This window comes from Equus caballus, chromosome 2 (genome assembly GCF_041296265.1).
Source record: "Equus caballus isolate H_3958 breed thoroughbred chromosome 2, TB-T2T, whole genome shotgun sequence".
Classification (NCBI taxonomy): Eukaryota; Metazoa; Chordata; class Mammalia; order Perissodactyla; family Equidae; genus Equus; species Equus caballus.
In genome coordinates this window covers 117,112,146-117,138,693 of record NC_091685.1, presented here as the reverse complement: position 1 = coordinate 117,138,693, position 26,548 = coordinate 117,112,146, and positions in this window count along the sequence as shown.

The following is a 26,548-nucleotide window of genomic DNA, read 5'->3' as shown; positions in this document are numbered from 1 at the left end:
GTTGGATTCATTTCTCAGAACCAGATCCCTTCATCTATTAGATTTAGTCTGATGAGGAAGGATCCTGCAATGACAAGTAAATAAAATGAATATTCTCCCTGATCCGTCTCAAAAGGGTCTTAAGTACATTTACTAGAGTCACTATACAGTAGGTAAAATAAAATTCCAGACATTTCAACAAATTTGAATAGGTATCTGAGCTGTATGTGTTAATGACTCTTGTTAGAGCAAATTAACATTCAGCCCAGGTCGTAAATGGAGCCCTGGGCTAAGTCTGTGTCATAAAGACTCCAATAGGTTAGCAGATCTACCCTGTGATCATCTCCTCAGTTCCTTGAATGTGTAAAATATACAGATATACCTGACACCTTGCTGAAGTCTTTCCTTGGCTCCCTGAACTGAGTAAGAGAATTTATTATAGAGATTAAATCAATCTGAAAAACCTTAAGGATGTAGGATTAGTAGCTCCCATTATACCTCCATTCAATTTTCTTACATAATCCCAGAAAAAAAAAAAACCCCAATAACTGATGAATCATGATGAAAGATGGTTGGCTACCTAAATATAATCAAGTAATAAGCTCAACTGCAGTTATTCTGCCAGATGTGGTATCTTGAGTAGAATAAATCCACATGGTCTCTAGCATTTGATGTGTAGATATTGATCTGGCAAATCTGTTCTTTCTAGTTGCTGACAGAAAAGACCTTTTGTATGTTCCACTCTTGATCTGAGACCCATTCAAATCTGAGAAGGAGGGATCAAAGGGAACCTGTTTTGAGTGGAGCTCAGAGCAAGAGATGAATCTGTAATAGGTTCAAGTATCCATATCAGGAGCGTAGGGTAACTCCAAAAGGTGGGTTGTGGTGCAGACCACCAGTGTATTGGAGTGAGGTCATGCCTTCTGCAGTAGAGAATTTTTAGTAAATAGTAAACAGTAATTACTATTGCTCTTTGAAAATTATCCTCTAGCTGTCTACAAGATCCTAGAAGAGATTCAGTGTGAGAAAATACTGCATTAGATGGGCACAGTAACAATCCATCAAATGATGAAAATTACTCAATCATGATTGAATCATAGTCCTCGAGTAGGTCTAGAGGCATCAATGAGTTATATGAACAGAACACATCGGCTACAATTTTGCACCAGTACCTTTTCCTCAGTTAAGACTGTTTCATCAGATCAGCTGATGGAGGAGGAAAATTCTGAGGACTAGTTCAAGGACAGGTCAGTGGAATATATATGTGAGCATTAAAGGATAATGTTGAAGGATAATACGTTAGGGGGCAGAATTTCAAGCAGTATATGTGGTCATTGATTTTGCAAAGAGGAAGAAATAATCTGAGATAAAGATATGTACTAACTTTTAGGCAGTGGAATTGACTACTTAGTCAGGACCCTAGAAGAAGCAAGATTGAAATATTGGGGACAAACTGATGTATGGAACAGGCTTGTGGATGGATCTATGGGAATAGGCACAAAACGTTCAGATTATGGTACAACATCCATTACCAGAGAGCTTTCAGATTTGCTGATATATCAGCATGGCATTCAACATAATATGGCCTCCTGTCAAGAGAACCATTTTTAAAGTAAAGGAAATGTGACATTGTGTAGCTAACCATGAGATCTTCTGGTTATGTCATATATCACATCACCCAGAATCTATCAGCTTGGTAAAACATTGGAATGGTATCTAAAGCTTTCCTACAGCATCCAGCTTAGGGATGACACTCTGTGAAATTGGGAACAGTCCTTCAGAATGTGGTGTGTATGTTTATCCAGGTGCCATGGTGTATCATTGTCACTATTTGCTAAAATATACACAGCATCAGAAAGGAGAATGTGAAATTGGAATGAGCCCATTTGGTTGTGATCCAGTTGAGGCATTTGTGCTTTTATCTCTGAAACTTTAAGCTCCAAGTGATTTGGGACCTGTTTCCTGGTTTGGAGGTTGAGTGGTGGTGGAAGAAGGATTCACTTTTCCAGAGGACACAAAGTTGCCCTGAACCCAAAGCTACAATGACCACTTTGTCATTTTGACTCCTCATACCAGTAAACCAATAAAACTAGTAGGTCAGCAAGTATGGGGCACTCTTGGTGCATTAATACATTGTTATTACAGCCAGTACACTAAGATATTAAATGCTGCTTAAGAAAAACAAGGTAACGGGCTTAGACTTCTCGGAATGGAGGTCTGCATCACCTCAATGGACAAAGAATCAGACAATAAGATTGATGGGAATATTGAATAAATGGTAGAGGAAGAAGAGGGTGAAAAGCAATTTTGTCCTCAGGCCCAGGAAAAGCCATGAGGTGTGCAAATTTTTCTATCAATCCTTACATTTTAAGACTTTTTTCAAAATTTTGGTTGTGGAAGGTCTGAGCTTCTGCCGTACTGGCAAACTAACAAATATTGACTGCCTACCTCATTTTCTTTTGACTTTCTATACACACTAGTCAAATACAACATAGGAATTTATTTCTTTGATCTCTGCGATACTATAGTTTTATCCCAATCAAGATAATTTTGATAAAAGTATAGGATAGCCACAAAAGTTTAACATTTTCTTCGGTAAAATTATACAGAGAAAGTAAATTCCCTGCAGATGCTAAGAGCTTTTTCAAAAACTATATTTTATCTGTTAAAAACTTTATTGGTTCATTTATAATACTTTTACAGTCTTTAGAAATATATTTCTTTATCAAAGCAATTTTAGTCTAATAACAAAATCAATAGCATTTTAGACTCATTTTGAAAAGTATCCATAAAAGTAGTCAGTAATTTTCCTACACAGTGAGTTAAATCAAATATTTAAAAACCTAAAAAATAAAATAAAATAATTTTAATTTGCATATAAAAGTTGAATGCATTATAAGTTTTTAGGAAAAAATATGTATATATGTTTTATTTTTCTGACTGCCACTTTTTGAGATACTTGGATAATACAAAAGAAGTTAAAGAGAAGAACAATTAAAATTAATTGTTATCTCATCACACATGCACAATTATTATTTCCATTTGGGTGCACATCCACGCATATATTTTTCTCAGTATACATACATACATACATTAATATAAACATACATATGTAGAATATATCATATACAATCTTTAACTAAATCATATTTTACAGTTTGTGCTTTGCTACTTAATACAATGTTATATTTTCTTTATTGTCAACTGTTTCCCTTAAGTGTAATTTTAATTATCCCATTTGGTAATAACAATTGTTGGACGATAACAATTATTTTATCAATTAGTGTGCACTAGGTGTTCTTCAGTAAAGCAGCTCCAAAATCTTAATGGCTTATAAAAAAAATTTATTACTCACTTCTGTGGCATGTCCAACAAAAGATCACCGAGGTCACTGGCCCACGTCATGCAGAATCTCGCCTCCAGGCTCTGATGGAGGAGTTGAGATCTCTAATGCCACATGTTGCAGTTTTAGAGGTAAGGGGAACATGACAAACCATTCACTGGCTCTTAAAGTTTTCACTGAGAAGTGACACACACACATTATTTTTGCCCTCCTTCGCTTGGCCAACCATGTGGCGTTTCCTAATTACATTTGGCCAGGACTAACTGTGTATGGCCATACTCAAATAAAAGTCAACAGACGTGTAAAACTAACTGGTTTCTGTAAGAAGCTGAGAAATAAGATATTCATGAACAAGCCTGCAAACTAACACCAACAGGCCTCTAGTCCTCAAATATTCAGTTCAGTGTCTTTCCCACTCAAACAGATAGTCACCTCCACCTCCTGAAGGAAGACAATTGTCCTATCCAGTCACAATATAGAGCTCTAAGTACAAGATTTGTGGATGATACACAATAATATCTTTAGTTGGTGGTGTTGTAGATAAGTCCTCACTTCAAATACATATATGCCCCAGAGCAGCCACTAAGGAAGTAAACATGTATATAAATACATAGAGAGAGTTTGATATATTTCATCTTAATTTGCTTAAACATGAAAAGACTATTTCCACATAAAGTCATATTCAGAGGTACTGGCGATTAGGACTTCAATGTATCTATTTTTGAGAGACAAGATTCAACCCATAACACCTACCATCTATTCAGTAAACAAGAATAAAAACATTTCAAATATCTCTAATGACTGTCACCTTTATTATCTAATTCCTAAGTATTTTAATAACTATTCCTTGAATACATATCTCTATAAACTATTGTGCTATATTTTTAATAGAAATTCTTTAAAGTAGAATTACTTTGTCAAATACTCTGACAGTTTCTATGATTTTCATTAAATCAAATAAAATCGAATCAAACTGTTGTCCCAACAGCAATTTTCAAATGTCTATTTAACTTTAAACATTTATTATTATCTTTTTGTATTGATTTCCATCAATTTGAAAAGAAAATTACATACTATTAGTTTAATTTGCATTTATTTTTACTAGCAACATCTTTTTTCCTCAACAATAACTTGTGAGTGAACTACGTATGTTGAAAAATTTTCCATTTGGAGGGTAGTGACTTTCCTTGATTGATTATAGGCTAATTTATATATTAAAATATTGAACGTTCATATAATATCTTAGACATTTTTCAGTTCTACTTTTTTTCAATTTTATATCTTGCCGTTTGCTTTTCTGTTACCTTAATGCCATTTAATATGAAGAAACGCTGGTTAACACATCTAACAATCTTTTCTTTCATGGTTGCTCTCTTTGTTGTTGTACCATGATATTCACCTGACAGTTCATCTGTTAACCAAGATGAGATATTCACTTGTATTTTCTTATCATTTTTCCTTGCCAAAATTCTAACTACTCTGCTCATTCTCGTTTCTGTCACCTCCTCCAGGTGGTTTTTCCAAAATTAGATCAAAGTGAAATTGTTCCTTTATAAATCTTTTCTCCTATAAAAAGCATTATCCTATTTAATTGCTTTTCCCTCTGCTTAATCTAGAAGGCAACCACCACCCAGGGTTCGCTCACCATTGGGTACCTAACACTTATTCAGTACCTGGCACAGAGTAGGAGATCGATAAGTAGGTTTTGAATGATGAATGAATGAATGAATGAATGGACATTCATCTGGATTCAGTCACTTTCTTGAAGATAATTCTTTAACAATTTAAAAATTTTCTACAGGGGCTGGCCCCGTGGCTGAGTGGTTAAGTTTGTGCACTCCGCTGCAGGCAGCCCAGTGTTTCGTTGGTTCGAATCCTGGGCACAGACATGGCACTGCTCATCAAACCACGCTGAGGCAGCGTCCCACATGGCACAACTAGAAGGACCCACAATGAAGAATATACAACTATGTACCTAGGAGCTTTGGGGAGAAAAAGGAAAAAAATAAAAATCTTAAAAATTTTCTACAACTGTTCTTGATCTTATTCATTTTCTCCCTAATTCATAATCCGTTTTTATATTTTTTGTACAAATGTATTTTTTCATTTCAGAATTATTATAGAATTATGCATATTATTTCCTTTCTGTTTTTTTCTCTGGCATAGCAAATATTTTATTGTGATAATTTTGAGTCCAATTTGTTTATTGTTTCATTTTTCTACAATGTATTTTGTCATTGACTCTTGGCTTAATTGGGTTCTAAGGGTCTTCAATTTCTGATGATCAATACGGATGAAGATAGTATTAAACTAAATGTTGATTCGGTGCTTGTGTTGGATGATCCCTACTTTAGCATCTTAATAGATATAATTAGCCAAAACAGTTTCAGCATCCCAAAATGTGCAGCAGATATTATTTTCTATTGAATTAAATTCAGCATAGGCATAGTCTAGAAAGCAGGCTCGAAGGTCAGTAGCAGAGTATCAACACAGTTTTCCTTAGCAACTATGCATCAGAATTTCAAATTCTCTTTTATACTGGTGGTAAATATATAACTATCAAAAGAAAACTAATCAATATTGGTTCCAAACTATCTATCTGAGAAACCAAATGTTCATTTCCTCTAAGTAACTTCAAGTAAATTTTACAGAGAACTAGATTCCTTATTTTTCAAGATCCTTAGGCACTGGCTGTGCTGCCTTGGGGCTAGTCGATATTCTTTGGTTATTTTATAAATTTTGATTATAATAGAAGACAATTTCATAGACTGCTCTTCCCTACACTCTACACTCTCCTTTTTATGAATTCCATTAAAACTATAGCAATTTTTAGTTAGTGTAAGTATCCTGCATAAATTTGTAGATTTTGTATTTTTAATTATTTTAATTAAAAGTGCAACAGAATCAGAAACTAAAACTCAGTGGTTGCTCAATAGCCTGATTTATTTGTCTCAGCAAATGCTCTGTGATAATCGTGCCCCAAAATGAAAACACATATTGAAAATGTAACAAATACATTACTATTTTCAAATTAAGACATGCGCTTCTGAATTACCCTGGACGGAAGTTCAATCTGCCTAAAAAGCAATGAAAAGGAAAGCACATTTTGCACCAAAATTTCAACCTGATGAATTTTGAGGAACACTGTTGTTATTGTAAAGTTAATTAGGTGGTGATTCCAATTTTAGCTGAAGCAAATTAACAAAGCCCCTAATACTTGGTATGGAGCTACCGAATTGGCAAATATATTTTTTCCCCTTCTGATTAGCAAGGATGGCGAGGCAGTGAAGGGTGAGAGGAAGAGAGCCATCACTTCTTCTGCCTGTACCATCCCTCCCTCCTAGCAGCTGAATTGCTATCCTCTGCCTGACTGTCCCGCCACGATGCTAGCTTTCCTCTTTACATTAGTCTGCTCGGGCTGCCATAATAAAATACCAAAGACTTGGTGTCTTAAACAATAGAAATTTATTTTCTCATAGTCCAGGATAAAGGTGTCTGCAGGTTTGGTTTCTCCTGAGGCCTCTCTCCTTAGCTTATAGATGCCCGCTTTCTTGCTGTGTCCTTACCTGGTCTTTCTTGTTTGTGACTCTCTACTGTCTCTGTGTGTCCAAATTTCCTCTTCCTATAAGGACAATAGTCCCATTAGATGAGGATGTAGCTTAATGGCCTCATCTTAAATTAAACACTTTTTAGAGGCCCTATCCCCTAAAATGTCACATTCTGAGATATTGGAGGTTAGGGCTTCAACATATAAATTTTGGGGAACTCAATTCAGCCCACAACATTAATCTGATTTTTAGCCTGGGAGCGGTTTGGATATCTGTCTGTAGTTAATCACCCATCATCTTCTGTTAGCTTTTGTGCTTTGTGATCACCTTTACCTTTTATTTTTATAAACATTTTAGAATTATAATTCACTTTGTTATCAATTTTGATGCTTGAAGAATAAGGTAACCTACTCAGCACCTCATTTCATTTCTCACATAACTTATACATCTGTTGGCCACGATCACCCTTTTATTACCTCTGTTGTGACCAAGCCCTGAGACTGCATATATGTGCTTTGTAGATGCCTCAGATGTAAATGTTTCTTCAACTGTTTTAAAAATTGAATAGTAGCATATTACTGTTTTCTATGACATAATATGATCTACCTGAAAGTTAGAGTTAGAGACTGGCCTTGAGAGTGTGGCTACTCAGTGTCATTTTCAGCATATGATATAGATATAGATGTAGATATAGATATAGATATAGATAAAGATATAGATATAGATATAGGTATAGATATACTTTTTAAACCTTCTCTTGCTTTTTTTTATGCTTTTTGGTGAAGAAGATTGGCCCTGAGCTCACATCTGTTGCCAATTTCCTCTCTTTTTTTTTTCTCCCCAAAGCCGCAGTACACAGTTGCATATGCTAGTTGTAAGTCATTCTAGTTCTCCTATGTGGGATGCTGCCACAGCATGGCTTGATGAGCTGTGTGTAGGTCCATGTCCAGGATCCGAACCAGTGAACCCTGGGCCACTGAAGTGGAGCGTGCGAACTTAACCACTCAGCCAGGGGGCACACCCCAGCATAATATTTATCATGAAAACTTCATAGTAATTTGATGACTATGGATCAAAAACGATTACAATATCTTAATATGACACAATATGGCACCCACAATGAATCATTCTAGTCAAGATTCAGTGGACGCCATTTTAACTGTTTCCAGATCCTCTAATTCCTACAGTCTTCTCTTACTCTCTGCAAGAGACTTTCATATTTTCACTGCTCATTAAGAACATAAAGAAATAAAAACATCAGCTGGATTTTGTAACAATAATGTTGTGTAACAAACCACTGCAAAGCTCATCAGCTTGAAACAATAATCACTACCGTGATGCATCTGCAGTTCTGCTGAGGATTGGCTGGTCTGGACTGGGCTGGGCTCCAAGCTCCAGGTTAAGGCCAGATATGCTCCATGTGTGTCATTCTTTTTTGATCATTGGTCAGTCAGGGGTATGTTCTTATTATATGAGGGAAGAAAAGAAGAAGTAAGTTCAACAACACAAGGCCATTTCGAGCCTCTCCTTGCATTACGTCTGGTAACATCCTGTTGGCCAAAGCAGACTTAGGATGAGCCCAAAGCATTGAGACAAGGAAGTACACTCTTTCTAGTGGAAAAACTGCAAAGGTACATCATAAAGGGAGTAAATACAATGAGGAGGGATATTTGGCAATAATAGACGTTTTGCAGACGTGACTCAACATTAACAGGTTCCTAGTCTTTCAATGAGAACTTTCAGTACCTCATTCAACCCTCAACATTATTCTGAGAAATTTACAGTTAACTTCATGTTACAGATGTGACAACTGAAGCTCAAGACTCTAACTATGAAAATATTTTTACTATACTGTACTTGTGTCGGCATGTTACAAATATCATAGATTAGCCATTCACAGAAGCCTCTTCCTGTCCTTTCTACCCTTCATATGTCTGCTTGTTGATGACGTTTTAAAGTGGAATGAGAAGGCTGATCAGCCACTTCTTACTGATTATAAGATAAAGGCTGTTACGGAGGGTGAATTCCAACATGATAGCTACTAAATTAATCTATTGTGTCGGGATGGAGTTCTTTTATACAAAAACAACATCTCAGCACATAAATTTTTATTGCTTTAAAAGCTTGCTTCTTTACAATCAAGTCTTAAATGATTCTTCAAAAATATTTATGAGAGGGAAAACAAATGGTTGCTCATTGGACATAAGCCTACGTTTTGCAGATTACTTACGGCAGACCACTCAGATTACATGAGCTTTTGATATTCTATCCTTGAGGAGAGGATATATTTATGTGCTCTTTGAAGCTTGATTAATAGGATTATGCTATGATTTTTTTTAAAAAAATTGATTCCTTGTTTAGTTTCATAGCACTAGTTGAAAGTGGATGTGTAGATAGAAAAAAAACCTAGTTCTTTGTTAGGGAATAAAAAATAAAATACCTATTGATAGCTTTGTAACATTCTGAAGAAACAGTTACGAGTTTTATTTTAGAGTCAACATTTGCAAGGTTTAGAATATTGATTACATAAAATATTGTTTAAAGTGAATTCAGGTAAATTTATTATACTCAAAAATATAACATTTGTTATCAAATAAAGATTTTATTTGACACGATTAAATGTATACTCCAGATAAATTACTATTCAGTGGATAATGAGCAACAAGCCATGTGGAAGCGTCCGTTTTGTTTTTGTGTTCTTTTTCCCACAAAATTTGCCTTTGAGAGCAACTCTTCCAGAATGGTGCGACAATATATTTGCTGAGTAAATGCATTCACAGATAGAGACAAAAGAAAAAAAAATTTCAAACTTTAAATACTCACTCTGATCACATGCTCATTTTCTTCAACAACTATCGTCTTCTTTTTTTTGCTGATTTCTTCCTGTCTTCATTATGGATCCCAGTTCCCTGACTCTCCGCAGTCCGCAAAGTCATATCGTCTTTGAGAGAATTCCCTTGCTTTCTCTTCATGGTTGCTTGAAGTCTCATTAAACATACTTACATCCTTGAGTCCTTACTTGGTTATGGAGATTAGAATCAGCTTTCTCTTTGTCTATTTCCCTGATAAAGCAATTACTATCCACTGGCTGCTCACTGCTCTTTAGTAAGCCACTGATTTGTTTTAAATTTCCTGTCACATTTCCCATAGATGTTTTTCTATGTATTTCCATGCTACTAAAGTTTCCAAATTCAGGTCCATTGTTACTGCTCAGCAGAACACCTTGTGTTATATATGACAGATGGTAAAGACCATCCAGCGTAACTTTCTTTCTCTTTCTCTGAAAAATGTCTAATTCTTTTTCAAGTAATCACTGAGGAAAACTGTTCATTCTTGCTATGAGTATCAACTCACCCTGTCATGCTAACTCCATCTTTTCCAACACTTTTTAGGAGCCATATCTCTCACTTATCCTCTAACACTCATTTTCCTCTTTCTCTTATGTCTTCATACAATTCAAGGACTCCTAAAAAGGAAACTTGTCCTTGATCTTACTGGAACCTCAAAATACTATCCGTGTCTTAAGCTTTGCAACAGAATTCTTAGTCCGCTAATGCTCATTTGCATGGGAAACAAGTGAAAGTACAGATCTTTAGCAAACCTCAGTTTTCCAGACCTCAGATCTGAGAAACTCACCTGAAGTCTTATGTCTTTCAGAGTCTGCCATTCTTCATGTCTTTATCCAGAAAATACTGAGGACTTAGGGTACTTTAATGCATTGGGGAATATTGAGGATTTAGTCTTTGGAAGGCTTGATTACCATCTCGTTTGCTATGGATACCACCAGCAGGAGTACTCTCAAATATTCTTCATTTTCAAGCAAGATGGTTGTGGCTTGGATGAAAAGCTAGCCTCGCTATATCTGGGCATGTCCACAAAGATGTAAGCCTACAGAATCTGTCTTAACAGAAGACAGGATATTGTGGTTTTTTGGCAAAATTTCCTTAATTTGTAACACTCTACTTCTGCAAATGGATACCTGGTCTTCGTGAGTATTCAGTGTGGGCTTAGGTGCACTTCTTTCTTGTTGGTGAGTGAGACTGAGCTGTCGGCAGGAGAGATTGAGACAACACCACCCGTGAGCTAAATACTTACGGAGAACTATTTCTGCCACAATGCAAATAAATCTTCTTAGGACTTGGGGATATTTAATGTCACACAGGTCTGTGGTGTTCATAAGCTTGAAGATAAAAGCGACGTCTCTGTTAACAAAGGAAAAACGAAACTGAGCTTTACTCTTAGCATGCCTGGTGATAAGGAGATTGCAAATATAATCCTTATTCATAAGATACTTGCAAAAGGGATTTCTAAATTATGTACAAATGATGCTTGCTTTATATCGTGTGTAATTACTTTATAGGATGTACTATCACAAGATGTTAGGCTGAGAAATATATTCCACAAAGGTTCTACAGAATGTAGTAATAATAGAACACAGGGATGTGAAAGCTGAAATGTCAAGTCAAAGTCAACAAGCCTCTGAGTTTGGGTTTCCCCACTTTGGCCCTATTGATATTCTGGCTGGGATAATTCTTTGTTATGGAAACTACTCTGTACATTGTAGGATGTTCAACAACATGCCTCTACTCAGGGGGTCATTACATGTCAGTAGCAATTCTCTACCTCAGTTATGACAATCAAAATATCTACAGACATTGCCAAATGTCCTGTGGAGCCCATGGTCATGCCCAGTTGAGAACCACTGCACTAAGTGTCACGCAAATCTCAAAAGCTTATAACTGATCTAGTGCTTCCTGGGAATCGTGTATTAACAATAGGGAGCTAAGGGAGAAGATCCAAGATGGCGCCGTGAGTAGTCCTCTTTGTCTCTCGCCCTTCGAGTCTGCAATTATTTGGACACTTATCGCTTGCCAAAGGATATCCAGACAGCATCTCAGGACGTCTGAGACACCCACGCGACTATACATCGGAAGGCGGACGGACTTTCCTCTGGGAGGATGTGGAAATAGGTGAAAACTCTCCGACCCCGACGGGCAGCCTAGTACCCGCAAGCGGCTTTCTTCCAACGGACCCCCCCAGAGGATCCACACACATCTAGGGCAGGAGCGAGAACACAACAGAGGAGCGACAGTGGAAACAGGTGACCAGAACCCTACCTAAACCCCCGCAATTACTCCTAAACGCAGAGGGAAACTTTGGAGTTGCACACCTGAGCCCGCGGGGAGAGTCTCTCCCCGCCATTGGTGGGGAGACCCAGCCTGGTGCTCGGGGTGCCCGGAGGGTCCCAGAGAGAGTCACGGAGGGTACGGAGGTCTCCCAGCTGCCGTTGCCTGCCCCGTGGGACTAGGGATTGCCGGAGATCTCGGAGAGGACCGGGGCGGGGGGAACTTTCAAAGGCCGGTTCTGTGACCCGGAGGGGAAGCGCCGGAGTTCCGCCAGGCGGCAGACAAAACTCTCTGTCTGCCATTAGCAGAGGGGCCACGCCCAGCATTCAGGGCTCCCGGGAGAGGCCCCGAGAGAAGCCCAGAGGGCGGGGCGACCCCCAGCTGCCGTTGCCCTCCCTGTGAGACTAGGGATTGCCGGAGATCTCGGAGAGGACTGGGGCTGGAGAGAGTTCCAGAGACCCAGCTTAGTAGCCTAGGGGGAAACCCTACAGGCTCACAGCAGCCTTAGGGAAAGCCTCTGCACAGCACCAGTAGAAGGCACCCAGCCGCCAGCCACAAGGCTGGAAGACCCCAGGGCAAAAGCAGCATAGCTAGGTGTACTAACCACAGACTGTAGAAGATGCCAATAGCTCTCCTGTGACCCATAGAGGACAAGTGAGATTCGGTGGGTGCCGACAGCAACGGAGCGACAAATATAAGTGATCCCACCCCTGGCCGCTGGAAAAGCCCATAACACCGTTGCAGACCCCAAGGAGAGAGCACATCTAGGTGGGCTGCAACAGTAGGCACCTGCAGCCTGAAGCCCCCCTGTGACGGCCCCCACGGCAGAGGAGGGAATCCAAAGGGCCGCTGTGGCTACGAAGAGGGGCCCAGGCCCAGTTAGCAACTACGGACAGGGTTCCTGGTTGGTGAAGTATAAACAGCTGCTCCCCCCACCGCAGCAGCTGAAACAAGTGAAAGGAGCAACTAAACTCTATCTCCATGCGGAGGCACAAATCAACAACATCAAGCAATATGAAAAAATACATTAAATCTCCAGAACAGAAAGAAAGTAACAAATACACAGAAAACAATCCCAAAGAAAATGAGATATATAACCTAAATGATGATGACTTCAAAACAGCCATCATTAAGATTCTCAATGAGTTAAGAGAGAATTCTGACCGACAACTCAACGAGTTCAGGAGCTATGTCACAAAAGAGTTTGATACGATAAAGAAGAACCAAACAGAAATATTGGAAATGAAGAACACAGTAGAGGAGATTAAGAAAAATCTAGATGCTCTGAACAGTAGGGCCGATAATATGGAGGAAAGAATTAGCAATTTGGAAGATGGCAATATAGAATTGTTGCAGGCAGAGGAGGAGAGAGAAGCAAGACTTAAAAGAAATGAAGAAACTCTCCGAGAATTATCAGACACAATTAGGAGATGCAACGTAAGGATTATAGGTATACCAGAGTGAGAAGAGAAGGAGAAAGGGGCAGAAAACCTATTCAAAGAAATAATGGCTGAGAACTTCCCAAATCTGGTGAGGGAGATGGATCTTCAGGTGACAGAAGCCAATAGATCTCCAAACTTTATCAATGCAAGAAGACCAACTCCACGGCATATAGTAGTGAAGCTAGCAAAAGTCAACGACAAGGAGAAAATATTAAGGACAGCCAGGCAAAAGAAACTAACCTACAAAGGAACCCCCATCAGGCTATCAGCAGATTTCTCAGCAGAAACTTTACAGGCTAGAAGAGAGTGGAATGATATATTAAAAAATCCGAAGGACAAAAATCTACAGCCGAGAATTCTCTACCCAGCGAAAATATCCTTCAAATACGATGGAGAAATAAAAACTTTCCCAGATAAACAAAAATTAAGGGAGTTCATTGCCACAAAACCTCCTCTTCAGGAAATCCTCAGGAAAACCCTCATTCCTGAAAAATCCAAAAAAGGAAAGGGGCTACAAAACCAAGAGCAGAGGAGATAAGTAGAAGGACAACAACAGAGAGTAGCAGCTCTACATCAGAACAGATTAAACCATGGGACGAGAAACAAAGGAAACTGAAGAAAACCGGAAAACAAGACACAAAATGGTAGTGGTAGGCCCCCACATCTCAATAATCACTCTAAATGTAAATGGATTGAACTCCCCAATGAAAAGACACAGAGTGGCAGGATGGATCAAAGAACAAGATCCAACAATATGCTGCCTCCAGGAAACACACCTCAGCCCCAAAGACAAACACAGACTCAGAGTGAAGGGATGGAGAACAATACTCCAAGCTAATAATGAACAAAAGAAAGCAGGTGTCGCTATACTAATATCAGACAAGGTAGATTTCAAAGCAAAACAGATAAAGAAAGATAAAGAGGGACAGTATATAATGATAAAAGGGACTCTCCACCAAGAAGACATAACACTTATAAATATATACGCACCCAACACAGGAGCACCAAAATTTGTAAAGCAACTCTTAATAGAACTAAAAGAAGACATCAACAACAATACAATAATAGTAGGGGACCTCAACACACCATTAACACCAATGGACAGAACATCCAGACAGAAAATCAACAAGGAAATAATAGAATTAAATGAAAAATTAGACCAGATGGAAAATTAGACCAGATGGACTTAATAGATATATATAGAACACTTCATCCAAAAACAGCAGGTTACACATTCTTCTCAAGTGCACATGGAACATTCTCAAGGATTGACCATATTTTGGGAACCAAAGCAAACATCAATAAATACAAGAGAGTTGAAATAATATCAAGCATCTTTTCTGATCATAACGCTATTAAACTAGAAATCAACTACAAGAAAAAAGCAGAGAAAGGTGCAAAAATGTGGAGACTAAACAACACCCTTCTCAACAAACAATGGATCATTGAAGAAATTAAAGAAGAAATCAAATATTATCTGGAGACAAATGAAAATGAGAACACGACATACCAAATCATTTGGGATGCAGCAAAAGCAGTCCTAAGAGGGAAATTCATCGCAATACAGGCTCACCTCACTAAACAAGAAAAAGCTCACATAAGCAACCTCAAACGACACCTAACAGAACTAGAAAAAGAAGAACAAACAAAGCCCAGAGTCAGTAGAAGGAGGGAAATAATAAAAATAAGAGCAGAAATAAACGATATTGAAACAAAAAAGACAATAGAAAGGATCAATGAAACAAAGAGTTGGTTCTTCGAAAGAATTAACAAAATTGACAAACCCCTAGCCAGACTCACCAAGAAAAGAAGAGAGAAATCGCAAATTAATAAAATCAGGAATGACAGAGGAGAAATCACAACAGATACCAATGAAATACAAGAGATCATAAGAGAATACTATGAAAAACTATATGCCAACAAATTGAACAACCTGGAAGAAATGGACAAATTCCTAGACTCCTACAATCTCCCCAAACTGAATCAGGAAGAAATGGAGAATCTGAATAGACCAATCACAAGTAAGGAAATAGAAACGGTAATCAAAAACCTCCCCAAAAACAAGAGTCCAGGACCAAACGGCTTCTCTGGAGAATTCTACCAAACATTCAAAGAAGACTTAATACCTATTCACCTCAAACTGTTCCAGAAAATTGAGAAAGATGGAGAACTCCCTAACACATTCTATGAAGCCAACATCACTCTGATCCCCAAACCTGACAAGGACAACACAAAGAAGGAGAACTACAGGCCGATATCACTGATGAACATAGATGCAAAAATCCTCAACAAAATTTTGGCAAACTGATTACAGCAATACATCAAAAAGATTATACACCATGATCAAGTGGGATTTATACCAGGGACACAGGGATGGTTCAACATCCGCAAGTCAATCAACGTGATACACTACATCAACAAAATGAAAAACAAAAACCACATGATCATCTCAATAGATGCAGAGAAAGCATTCGACAAGATCCAACACCCATTTATGATAAAAACCCTCAGTAAAATGGGTATAGAAGGAAAGTACCTCAACATAATAAAGGCCATATATGATAGACCCACAGCCAACATCATACTCAATGGACAAAAGCTGAAAGCCATCCCTCTGAGGACAGGAACAAGACAAGGGTGCCCACTTTCACCACTCCTATTCAACATAGTACTGGAGGTGCTGGCCAGAGCAATTCGGCAGGAAAAAGAAATAAAAGGAATCCAAATAGGTAACGAAGAAGTAAAACTCTCGTTGTTTGCAGATGACATGATCTTATACATAGAAAACCCCAAAGAATCCACAGAAAAACTATTAGAAATAATCAACAACTACAGCAAAGTAGCAGGGTATAAAATTAACGTGCATAAATCAGTAGCATTTCTATACACTAACAATAAACTAACCGAAAAAGAACTCAAGAACTCTATCCCATTCACAATCGCAACGAAAAGAATAAAATACCTTGGGATAAATTTAACCAAGGAAGTGAAGGATCTATACAATGAAAACTACAAGACTTTCTTGAAAGAAATAGGCAATGACATAAAGAGATGGAAAAACATTCCTTGCACATGGATTGGAAGAATAAACATAGTTAAAATGTCCATACTACCTAAAGCAATATACAGATTCAATGCTATCCCAATCAGAATCCCAAGAACATTCTTCACAGAAATTGAACAAACAATCCTAAAATTCATATGGGGGAACAAAAGACCGCGAATTGCTAAAGCAATCCTGAGCAAGAAAAACAAAGCCGGCGGAATCACAATCCCCGATTTCAAAACATACTACAAAGCTACAGTGATCAAAACAGCATGGTACTGGTACAAAAACAGGTCCACAGATCAATGGAACAGAATCGAAAGCCCAGAGATAAAACCACACATCTATGGACAGCTAATCTTCGACAAAGGAGCAGAGGGCCTACAATGGAGAAAAGAAAGTCTCTTCAACACATGGTGCTGGGAAAACTGGACAGCCACGTGCAAAAGATTGAAAATTGACCATTCTTTTTCACCACACACCAAAATAAACTCAAAATGGATCAAAGACCTAAAGATTAGGCCTGAGACAATAAGTCTTTTGGAAGAGAATATAGGCAGTACACTCTTTGACATCAGTTTCAAAAGAATCTTTTCGGACACTGTAACTCCTCAGTTGAGGGAAACAATAGAAAGAATAAACAAATGGGACTTCATCAGACTAAAGAGCTTCTTCAAGGCAAGGGAAAACAGGATTGAAACAAAAAAACAGCTCACTAATTGGGAAAAAATATTTACAAGCCACTTATCCGACAAAGGGTTAATCTCCATAATATACAAAGAACTCACGCTGCTTAACAACAAAAAAACAAACAACCCGATCAAAAAATGGGCAGAGGACATGAACAGACATTTCTCAAAAGAAGATATGAATATGGCCAATAGACACATGAAAAGATGTTCATCATCGCTAATCATCAGGGAAATGCAAATCAAAACTACACTAAGATATCACCTTACACCCGTTAGATTGGCAAAAACATCCAAAACCAAGAACGACAAATGTTGGAGAGGTTGTGGAGAAAGAGGAACCCTCATACACTGTTGGTGGGAATGCAAACTGGTACAGCCACTATGGAAAACAGTATGGAGATTTCTCAAAAAGTTAAAAATAGAAATACCCTATGACCCAGCCATCCCATTACTGGGTATCTATCCTAAGAACCTGATATCAGATATCTCAAGAGTCCGTTGCACCCCTATGTTCATCGCAGCATTATTTACAATAGCCAAGACGTGGAACCAGCCTACATGCCCAGAAACTGATGATTGGATAAAGAAGATGTGGTATATATACACAATGGAATACTACTCAGCCATAAAAAAAGACGAAATTGGCCCATTCACAACAACGTGGATGGACCTCGAGGGCATTATGTTAAGCGAAATAAGCCAGTCAGAGAAAGACGAACTCTATATGACTCCACTCATAGGTGGAAATTAGTATATTGAGAAGGAGATCTGATCGGTGGTTACCAGGGAAAAGGAGGGGTGGAGGGAGGGTATGGAGGGGGAAGTGGTGTACCCACAACATGACTAACAAAAATGTACAACTGAAATCTCACACGGTTGTAATCTATCATAACATTAATAAAAGGAAAAAAAAAAAGGAAAAAAAAAAAAAACAATAGGGAGCTAAACAATCACTTTTTAATTCTTATGTGCTCTCTCCAGGAGAATGTTACCCAAAGGAGAAATGGTAGAAAGATATTCATTTACACATACACATCTTTTTTAATTTTTCCTAGAGGCACAAACATATACATATATACAAATACATCCAAAATTCTACCAATAATCATAAAGGTACAGTGCATCAAGTTATGATTACTTTTATATCTTTATCCTTTCTACTGTGTTCATTAAAACTTATAGATTATGGTAAAACTCTTAATTAAAATCAGTCATGATTGATTTTCAAAGGGTAAATTCAGTAAGTCTTAAATTATCTCTCTCTGGTCACTCTCTGTACCTATTTTCTGAGAATCCTCCTCTCCACAAGCCAAATCCTACTGTTACCACCTACAAACATAGGTTCCCTACCCACCACAAATGAGGGGCCAAATAAAAACTGGAATGCCAGGTTTATGGCAAGGAAAAGGTTTTTATTTTGGATGACATCAGACAGGAGATGACAGAGAGTCTTCGAATTTGTCTTGTTTTATATTGTCTCCCTGAAAGATGGAAGGCCAGGTGTTTTAAAGGTTTGTGAAGAATGTGGCTGCTTGTGTGTGTAGGGGGGGATGTCGGTGGCCCTGCTGGTAGGAGCTTTCCCACCAGCCTGCATTTGGCCTTGGGAGGCTGCTTACAGGGAGGAGGATGATAAGGGAATTTGCAGGTGGATGACCTTGGCTGTTTGTCTCCATGGCAGATAGTGGATTCTGGAGGCAGGAAGCCAGAGAGTAAGCAAGGAATGAGTGTTTTTGCTTTTAACCCCATATATGCTGGGTTTACTGTAAGGGAACTCATATCAGGTCTGGCATCATCACCCTGCCAACTCTGTCAACTTTAACTTCATCTGTAAAAACAGGTTACTGCTTTTCTTGTTCCCCTTTCCCCCTCAGTATCTAATCTCTCTTGCCAGTGTTTATATTTCTCAATGGATGGCAATTTCAAGAATGACAGAGATCCTGAGAAATCAAGTGCTTTGCTAAAGACAAAACCTGTAAAAATAACATTATATTTTAATTTTAATGTTTTTATCTTCAGATTCACAATGTATAAATTGTAAAATTGTGAAGGAGTATAAAAGTAAAATTTAGACTTTCTCTTGAGCAGTGCCACATAATTATTTTGGCATTTGAAATTTATTTTATTCTCTTAGGAATCATTTCCTGATGCTTTACTACACATAATATGTGAGGTAGCAGGCTATGAAATACTTCAACATGGCAAAGCAGGGTCTCACCTTTCAGAGACTTACCACTCTGACAGGATTTAAAGCAGAACCAAAAACTCTCAAGTGGCAATAATAAGATAAAATTTAAATGTAAAACCTTTTGTGTTTGGTTGAGTGGGATCAGGAACAAAATTTATTAAGAAGAAAAACTTTGAAGCAACTCAAGTATGAGTGATTACTCTATGAAATGCTTAAACATATTGCAATCACACTAAAATCGATCTGGCTTGTAGTGTTTCCCCATTCCATTCATTTTAGATACGGCAGATAGTTCATCCTTTCTAATTCTAATTCTTATCTTTCAATGTCTTTGACTTTCAAGGTCCATAAGTCTTTGTTTGGCATTCTATAATCCCTTCCTACTTTGATTTTCAACTCAGTATTCTTAGATTTCATAATTAAGGGCATTTTTACTTTTAAGAAAGACAACAAAACCCATAGAGTTTAAACAGATAAGCAGTATTATTAAAGGTTTGATGAAATACACAGTGTTTTATCTTGAGAGCGTCATTTTAAATCTTTCTACCTACTAAGTCTTTAAATCTGTTTTTTTTGAATATCGAATTTGCTTTTTATAGATATATGTCTTGTGTGACTTGGGTAATTTTTCGGTTTCAATGGCAATACTTAGTCTGAGATATAACTATTAACAGTCCATTTAGCTTCCATGAACCATGACGTTATCAGTGGAATGTCTTCAAAGGCAAAAAGACCGTCTTATAAAAGTGTCTCTGTGCACTGAATTTTGTGTCAAAACAATGAACTGCATAAGAAGTTGAAAATGTGGTAATATCAAACAGGACGGAGCAAGATGAACTGAATTTAAGATTATAATAGTCAACTTTCAATCGCTACATGTACATAGAATTACAGTTTTGTACACATAAAACATCATTGATTGATTCTCATGGTTCTTCACCAACATTAATTTTATGCAGAAAAGTTGTAGTGGACATACTACTACAAAAGTAAAGACTAACTTAGTAATTATGACATTAGTAGTAGAGTAACAGTGCTACATCAGTAAAGTATATTAGTTTGCCAGAGCTGCTGTAACAAAGTTCCACGCACTGCTGCCTTAATCAACAGAAATTTATTTTCTCACATTTCTGGAGGCGAGAAGTGGGAAATCAAGGTGTCAGCAGGACTGGATCCTTCTGAGGGCTGTGAGGGAAGGATCTTTTCAAGCCCCTCACCTTGGCTTGTAGATGGCTCCTTTCTATGTCTCCTCAGGTTGTCTTTCCTCTATGCATGCCTGTCCTTGTACATAAATTCCCCTTTTTTATTAGGACATCAGTAACATTGTATTAGAGCCCACCCTCATGACCTCATTTTAACTTAATTACCTCTAAAAGGAACTATTTCCAAAAAAGTCACCTTTGGAGGTACTACGGATCGGTATTTCAACATATCTTATTTTGGGGGAACACAATTCAATCAACTCATAACATAAGGGCATCTCAGTTTTAAAAAAACTGAACATTAATTTTATAGGAATACATTATTAAAAATATTTTTCAAGTACTCAGGTTTTTAAAAAAAACTGAGATTAAATAAAAAATTTAAAAACATTAACAAAAATAATAAGAGGTAAAATAGTTATAAAAGGAGAACTTCTTTTTTCTGTACTTCGTTGACTAACTGAAGCTTAACACTATTGCTATTGCAGTTCAAGAAGGAAAAATGTGCCTTGGGCTTTCTCCTGACAGTTATGCTTGAAATAATGATCTAAATAATTTTCACTACTGATAAATAAATGACAAGCAATAGGATATATTGGGGTATATGAGGAAGCCATTTGGTGTAAAACTGATTTAGCCTGACCCTGTTTTTCCAAAAGGGCTGGTCTTGGTGGTTGAGCATGCATTGTATATTTGCTTTAAGTGTTTGCTGTGTCTCAAAGACAAGAACAATGCCCTTAAAGACAAGGATGTAACTTCCCCCACATCGGGATTTCCTTAAGGGTAAGCATCTCTCCCTAAACAAAGGATTCATTGCTGACCTGCTGCACTCACCTTGTGACCACCTTGAGACCACCAAACTACTGTGTTCGCCAACTTGCTATCCTGGCAAAGCAATCTTGTGACTACTGTAAAAGGGACATTCCAATCATATGTGATACATGCTCTTTGATGGTATATAGCCACACCGTACACCCGCAATTCTTTAGAGTGTTCCATTCCTTTGTGAAAGGACTCTCTAGGTTATATGGTCCTGAGGGTAGGCTCATAATAAACTCATTCCAATTTTTATTTATAGATTGATTATGGATAATTTGCACCAACACTACTTGCAAGATGTTTGAAAAATTCTTACAACACTTTGAAAATAAATAGTACCATTCAAAAAAAATCTCTAAAAATGGACAACTTTCTCATCTTTTATTCAGTTCTCTAGCTTCCCTTTTCTGAGTTGTGGGGATGTTTGTCTAAATATATGTATTGATGATAATGTTTCAACTTACTCGTCCGGCAGGCTCAAACATGATTTCTTTAATATTGTGAGGAAAGTGACACTTTTGGTAAAAGCTGAATCCTGATGTAATGAAGAGGTGGAAATGAAGAATTTCTAGCATACATTTCCAAACTATCCTGACCATGAACAGTGTCACCTTGAATAGGATTACATCTTTAACCTAGACACCAGATGGGTTGAATTACATGGAATTGACAATATTTGACATTTTTTGACCTACAAATGGCAATTTCATATAATTTAATCTAGTAAGGATGAAAAACAAAGAAGATAGTGTTTCATATCCTCCTCTCCCTAAGGGGAGGCCAGAGGGGACTGGCAGAATGATTACGCTGATCAAGACTTCTTCTTCTCTATTGTCACCATACCTCAAGAAAAGAGAACAACCAAAATCAGACACTAAAGAACATGCAAAGACCAACCTAGTGAACACGAACCATAATGCACCACTGTGTAGTGAAGAATTAACTTTGCCCAGAGATAGGTCTTGCCTTTGTCCCAGCTCCTAGGAGGTAAGCTATAAGTCTTTGGAATTTCCCAAGTGATAGGCATCCTTGTTATTCATGGTGAGTCCCTCAGACCACACTTGATGGTTTATGCTAATGAGGTGACTCCTGTTGGGCCCCTAGATAGTTTATGCTAACATGACGTCTAAAGGTGGGGGCTGGCCATGTCAGAAGGACCAGCCATATAGTTAGAAGCTTGGGGTTTAGAGTCAGGTGATATCAGGTCAACTTCTGGGGTGGAGAGTGGGCTGGAAACTGAGTTCAATCACATGGGCAAAGATTGAATCAATTGTACCTAAGTAAAGGGTGAGCTTCCCTGGTTGGCAATACTCTGAGAATTGTCACACTTGGATGCTAGAAGGGTAACATATCCCAGAAGATGATGGAAGTTTCATGTTTGAAACTCTGTTCCAGTCTTTACCTTAGATTTCTCTTTCTTTGGCTGACTGTAATTTCTATATCGTTTTACTACAATAAAATTGAAATTGTAAGTATAGTAATTTTCTGAGCTCTGTGAGTTATCCTGGGGGAGTCTGTGGACACGCCTGAATTTGCAGTCAGCTGATCTGAAGTGAGGGTGACCCTGAAGATCCTTGAACTAGTCCTGAACAGCCTTGGCAGTCTGGAAGACTACGCCTTTCACTTGTATTTGGGCCTAACACCATATAATCACAAATAAGTCAACTTAAGGAAATTCTAGAAGTAGAAGTGTGTACCCAAATAAGTATTGGAGAAACAGCGAAACTGAGAAGTTAGAGTGAGGAAGTGTTTTAACCAGTAGACAGAGGGTCATCAGAGTGGAGTACTATGTTTATGGTAGAGTTTTATGAAGTACTACTTTCATTCATTTGAATAGTCTGGCTCCTTTTAAAGGATTTGGAATGAGTTTCACAATAAAAATGGCAAGTAATAGGATATATTGGAGTGTATGAGGAAGCCATTTGGTGTAAACCTAATTTGGCCTGACCTTGTCTTTCCAAAAGGGCCTGACCAAGGCCGTTGAACATGCATTGTATATCTGCTTTAGACATTCCCTATGGCAAGAACAAAGGCCCTTGAGATAAAGGTGCAACTTTCCTCCCCCTCCCAACGTTGGCATTTCCTTAAGGATTAAGCATCTTTCCTTAGGCTGGGAACTGATTGCTGTGCTCACCTGTGACCGCCCAGCTCCAGACAATGGACTTGCCTCCTGCTATGCCCTCCGAGAGAGCAGACCCACTACCTGCTGTGTCCATCAAGTGCTGTGCCAACAGGGCGATCTTGTGACTATTCTGGGAGGGACATTTCAATCATACGTGAAACATCCTGTTTGAGGGTATATAACCACTCTGTACACCTCACTTCCTTGGTGCCCTTTCTTCCTTCGGGAAGAAAGGCCCCAGGCCATGGTCCTCACATTTTAGCTCAGAATAAACTCTCCCAAATTTTCATTTATAGATTGGTTATGGATTATTTTCATCGACAAGTTGGATTTCATATAAAACTCCAAGCCTTCCTGTAACCTTACCTTATTCAGTTTCAGCTGGACCGTAAAGCACAAAGCCCTTTGATGCATCCTTCAAATGGGGGTGTTTCCTTATATTGATTATTCTAAACTATCCTTCTCATGAAACTTCATTGTCTCATTGTACTCAGGGGATCAAAATCTAGTCCATTTCCTGAGAAGTACTCAAATTCTCTCTCTTCACCTGTTGGGAAAAACTTTATGTCAAAAAATTGCCATTTATTGTACATGGTGATAGCAAAAACTGACTTATAGATTATGGAAAGCCATTAGGTCAGTCGTTTATCTGGTACACTGATATCATACTTTCATAAATTTTAAGAGATTTGACCTTTTTAAAAAAGCAAGGAGGAAATGCTACACATTGGATTCTTCTTGTCCTGCAGGATAGAAATCAAGGGAGACAACAAACAAGAAAAGTAAAAGTTCATGCACAGGGGAGGCACAAGGGAGCCCTTGAAGAAATGAAAGGGGCAGGTGACAGCTCTTTAGGGAGCAGGCTTATGGAGCTTTTCTTAGGCAAAGGCTGGGGAGGAGCGCCTTGTCATGGCATGTAGAGGTAGGGTTGTGCTGTCGCATAGCAAGCTGCTACAGGAAATGCTAGTATTGTTAGCATGCTAGCTTTCCACCCCTGGGTGTAATTTGTACTGTGCTAATGGGGCTAGGGTCCCCTTCAGTCTACTCCCAGGTGCTAGGGCCCATGTGTAAGCCCGGGAAAGTCCTGAGGCTGCAGAATGTGGATCTTGGTGGCCTGTATCTGATTCTCCTTGCTTGCCAATTGGTTAGGGGCCTTGTCTTGTTAGGCCAGGGGCCTTGCAGAGGACCCTGTCTTGTTAGGTTGATTCCTGTCTCAGAAGGAAGCAAGGAAGCAAGGAGGAAAGTGTCTACTGGCCAGAGGCTGTGTACCTTTACTTATTTGGTTCTTTAAAACATCAAAATATGTTTCCTTTCTATGGGCTTTCCTTTAGAAAGCACGTCCAAAGACCTGTCTGAGAATTGCCTTGTGGTTAACAGGGAGGTAGGATCTGTGACACTGACACGGAATGAGAGACTTGGGAACACTTAGGTAGGGAAGGGAAAAGCGTATCTTCAAACTTTACGATTAAAAAAAGATTTTTTGATGTTCAAAATAGTGATATACTCGGAAAGAGTCACAGTATTTTAATTGTAAAATATTTATTTGTAAAAGATCACACTCTGCCTGGGGAAGTAAAACATTCAAGGTTTCTGAGGCTTTTTCAATAAACATATCACAGGAAATTTCTTTCTTGATAAACATTTTACAAGATATTTCTTGATGCATTGACATGTAGAATCGTCTTATTATGGCAGAGCTTATTTTGTCATTAGTGATTACCATGTGCCAGAGACATTTCAAGAGCATCTGTTGTTGATATTTCTCATTATGGCTTCCACTTTCACTACCAGTGCTGTTCCTGTGGAAATGGATATCCTTGTCTCCCTGCTGGAATGCCTTTCTTAGTCTTTCAATTTATCTTGTTCAAATTAATAACAGCATAAACAATACTCACCAACATAATCTGTAAAAATATATTAAAAATGAATATATAAAGACAGAATTAAAGTAATCTAAAAATATAACTTTTTGGCACAAACAATATATTCTGAAAAATTCCCAGTTAGTTTTCATTCAAATTGTATGAAAAAAGTGAATGAAAATTCAGTGATGATTTTTGTTTTCACTTTTCCATCCAACATTTCCCTCCAGCACACATCCCATTGTGGAAAGTCTTTGAAATTGTCATTCATGAGGTTTAGAAATATGATTTAAGCTTATGTTGCTAGGAATATATCTATTACTGAGCTTTTTGTATAATAATGCCCTGGGGAAAATATGCTCTCATCAGTCTTTTTTGCTCTTGCTTTGGTTTTGTTTGGCCCTTGTAAATAATGAATATCCAACAAGAAAGAATTCTAGTTAGTAGGCCTGCTTTTTATGCACAGTGCTAGATTTCATTACATTTTTTAGATACATTGTTGTTTTATTTGAAAATGTTATGAAATGTATCGATAGCATTATTATTAATTTATAAGAGGTAGCAATGTTGAAAAGAAAGTTATAATTTCATGCTTTGCTTCATTAATTGTAACTTAAACATTCTTTTTGTCTTTAGATGTTGAAAAACATCTTTTTAATAATGTACATCTCCTTTCTTACATTTCCTCTAATGTATTAGTGAAGACATTTTCCATAACACACATCTTGAAATAATTTTCTTTAACAACAATACACAAAATATATATGCAAACATACCTATGTTTTCAGACAGGAGTTCCAAACTCTTTTCTAGTTTTTTTATATTTAATGCAGATTTAAGTAATAAAGAAAATAAAAAGAGTCTTGATGTTTCATTATTATATTTAATTTTGATGTCATTTACTGTAGTGTCAAAATATATTTTGATTCAAATTGCTTTTATAGCATAAAAATTCATGCAAGAATTGAGTTTGTTATTAATTCTATTCCAGTAACTAGAAGTTATTAGTGACTATGTATAGAGCTGTTTCAATTAAAGGTTTTCAGTCAAATAAACTGGATTAAGTTGATTTAAAATGATCTATTCAGGATTAATTATGCTGCTAACGAATATAACTTTAGGTTCATCACTTCCATTTTTTCTATTTACCAACTATTCTGATAACTTCGCATAGAAATGTGT